Source organism: Molossus molossus, unplaced genomic scaffold, assembly GCF_014108415.1.
Source record: "Molossus molossus isolate mMolMol1 unplaced genomic scaffold, mMolMol1.p scaffold_m16_p_5, whole genome shotgun sequence".
Taxonomy (NCBI): domain Eukaryota; kingdom Metazoa; phylum Chordata; class Mammalia; order Chiroptera; family Molossidae; genus Molossus; species Molossus molossus.
In genome coordinates, this window is record NW_023425388.1 from 98824192 (window position 1) to 98827701 (window position 3510).

The 3510-nt window shown below is 36.0% G+C and overlaps 1 non-coding gene across 1 annotated transcript; it reads left to right on the top strand.

Moving 5' to 3' along the window:
• The first annotated feature begins 458 nt into the window (after window positions 1-458).
• On the top strand, window positions 459-565 carry LOC118617926. Its single transcript, XR_004956886.1, has one exon. It is a non-coding gene; the product is annotated as a U6 spliceosomal RNA (small nuclear RNA).
• Window positions 566-3510: the final 2945 nt, after the last annotated feature.

A 3510-nucleotide genomic window follows, 5' to 3' on the forward strand; every position in this document is an offset into this window, starting at 1 on the left:
GGAAGGTGGGGGAAGGGGAATCAGTGGGGGAAAAAGGAGAAACACCTATAACAAAAATTAATAAATTAATTTAAAAAACTAGTAAGGAATCAAAAATGAAGAAAAATATGATCTGGATATTTAAATAAAGATATATGCTTTTCTTTGCAAAAAAAAAATGTTGTTTTTTTTATTATTGATTTTATAGCAAGTGGAAGTGAGAGGGAGAGACAAATAGAAACATCGATGAGAGAGAACACTGACTGGCTGCCTCTGCATGTCCCCCAGTAGGGATTGGGCCCACAACCTGGGCATGTGTCCTAACCAGAAATTAAACCTGCGACCTCTTGGTGGATGGGTCAATACTCAACCACTGAGTCACACTGGCTGGACCAAAGTAGCTTTTTATCCATTGTTATTTATGGATCTTGTCCCAATGATCCAAAACTTTTTTTTTTTCATGAAAAATAATGTGTGTGGTGCTCACTTCAGCAGCACATAGACTAAAATTGGAAGGATGCAGAGTAGATTAGCATGGCCCCTGAGCAAGTATGACACGCAAGTTCTTGAAGAATTCCATATATTATAAAATAATAATGATAATAATAATTATAATATTGTGTGTTTCATTCCAGGAACTTAAAGACCCTTTTATGAATTATTCAGTAATTTATTTATTTTTCAACTTTTATTGTAGCTTTTATTCACTTCCAGGAATTTCATTTTATGTTCACTGATTCTCAAAAATATAGCATGAACCCTGACTTCCTATTTGAAATTCAGTTCTAGATTTTCAACTCTGTAGACTTTCTATTCTTTCCCTTCCTTCCTTCCTTCCTTCCTTCCTTCCTTCCTTCCTTCCTTCCTTCCTTCCTTCCTTCCTTCCTTCCTTCCCTCCCTCTTTCTTTCCTCCCTCCCTCCCTCCCTCCCTCCCTCCCTCCCTTCCTTCTTTCTTTCTTTCTTTCTTTCTTTCTTTCTTTCTTTCTTTCTTTCTTTCTTTCTTTCTTTCTTTCTTTCTTTCTTTCTTTCTTTCTTTCTTCCATTTATTTTTGTTACAGATGTTTCTCCTTTTCCCCCCATTGACTCCCCCCACCGCCCTGTCCCCAGCATTGTTGTCTATGTCAGTTTGTTATGCATACATGCATATAAGTTCTGTAGTTTATCTCTTCCCCCACTCCCTCTTCTGAGGTTTGTCAGCCTGTACCCTACTTCTTTGTTTCTGATCAATTTTGTTCATCTGTTCGTTTTGTTCATTATATTCCACAAATAAGTGAGATCATGTGATATTTGTCTTTCTCTGGTTGGCTTGTTTCGCTTAGTATAATATTTTCCAAGTCACTCCATGTCATCTCAAAGGATAAGTATTCCATTGTGTGTATGTACCATAGCTTTTTTATTCACACATCTATTGATGGACACTTGGACTGTTTCCAGATCTTAGCAATTGTAAATAGTGCTGCTATGAATATAGGGATACATGTATTCTTTCTGATTGGTGTTTCAGGCTTCTTAGGGTATATTCCTAGAAGCGGGATCACTGGGTCAAATTGAAGTTCAATTTTAAACTTTTTGAGGTAACACCATAGTGTTTTCCATAGTGGCTGCACCAGTCTGCAATTCCACCAGCAGTGTAGTAGAGTCCCATTTTCTCCACACCCTTGCCAGCATTTATGGTTTAATGAACTGTTGATGGCAGCCATTGTGACAGGTGTGTGATAATGCCTCATTGTTGTTTTAATTTGCATCTCTCTGATGACTAGTGATGTTGAGCATTTCTTCACATGCCTCTTAGCCATTTGTATGTCCTGTTTGAAGAAATGTCTCTTTAGGTACCCTGCCCATTTTTTAATTGGGTACTTTGTTTTCCTTTAGTTGAGTTGTATGAGTACTGTATATATTTTGGAATTTAATCCCTTATCTGATGTATTGTTGGCAGTTATGCTCTCCCATATTGTGGGTTGCCTTTCCATTTTGATGGTTGTTATTTTTGTTGTGCAGAAGCTTTTAATTTTGATACAGTTCCATGTGTTCATTTTTTCCTTTGTTTCTCTTGCCTTAGGTGTTGTATCAGTAAAAATTCTGCTGCGTGTGATGTCTGAAATTTTGTTGCCTACATTTACTTCTAGAATTTTTATGGATTCACAAGCCACATTTAAGTCTTTTATCCACTTTCAGTTTATTCTTGTGTACAGTGTAAACTGGTGGTCTAGCATTATTTTTTTTTGCCTGTACCTGTCAAATTTTCCCAACAACATTTATTGAAGAGGCTGTCTTGACTCCACTGTATGTTCTTGTCACCTTTGTCAAATATTAACAAGCATATTGCCTTGGGTCAATTTCTGGGTGCTTGTGCTCATACCAGACTGTTTTAATTACTATGGCTTTGTAGTATAAACTGATATCTGGTATTGTGATCCCTACTACTCTGTTTTACTTTTTTAAGATGCTGTGGTCATTCTGCATCTTTTTTGGGTCCATATAAACTTCTGAAATATTTGTTCTAGTTCTGTGAAATATGTCGTTGGTATTTTGATGGAGATTGCATTGAATCTATAGATTACTTTGGGTAGTATAAACATTTTAATGATGTTAATTCTTCCAATGCATGAACACGGTATGTGCTCCCACTTTTTTTATATCTTCCTCTATTTCTTTTTCTAGTGATCTGTATTTTTCTGGGAAGAGGTCTTTTACTTCTTTAAGTTTATTCCTAAGTATCTTAATTTTTTTTTGCCATGATGGTAAATGAGATATATTTTTTTAAATTTTTCTTTCTGTGAGTTCATTATTGGTGTATAAGAATGTTGTCAATTTGTTGATGTTAATTTTGTATCCTGCTACTTTGCCACATTTGTTTATTAAATCTAGTAGTTTTTTTTATGGAGTCTTCAGGGTTTTCTATGTACAATATCATGTCTTCTGGAAATAATGAAAATTTCACTTTCTCATTTCCAATTTGGATTTATATTATTTTTTCTTCTTTTTGATTGCTGTGGCTAAGACTTTTAGTACTATGTTAAATAAGAGTGGTGAAAATGGGCATCCCTGTCTTGTTCCTGTTCTTAAGGGAAATGCTTGTAGTGATTGCCCATTGAGTATGATGTTGGCAGCAAGTTTTTCATATATTGCTTTTATTATGTCAAGATATGACCCCTCTATTCTCACATTGCTGAGTGTTTTTATCAGAAATGAGTTGTGAATTTTGTCAAATGCCTTTTCAGCCTCTATTGATATGATCATATGATTTTTATCTTTCATTTTGTTTATGTGGTGTATTACATTTATTGATTTGTGAATATTGTACCAGCCTTGCATCCCTGCGATGAATCCCACTTGGTCATAATGAATAATTTTTTTTATTTTTTTTTATCCTCACCCGAGGACATTTTTCCATTTTTTGTTCAGATAGAGCGGGAGGGAGAGAGAGAGAGAAACATCGACGTGAAGGGACACATCGAGTGGCTGCCACCCGCACGACCAACCAGGGCCGGGGACAAACTGCAACCGAGGTACGTGCCCTTAGCGGGAACT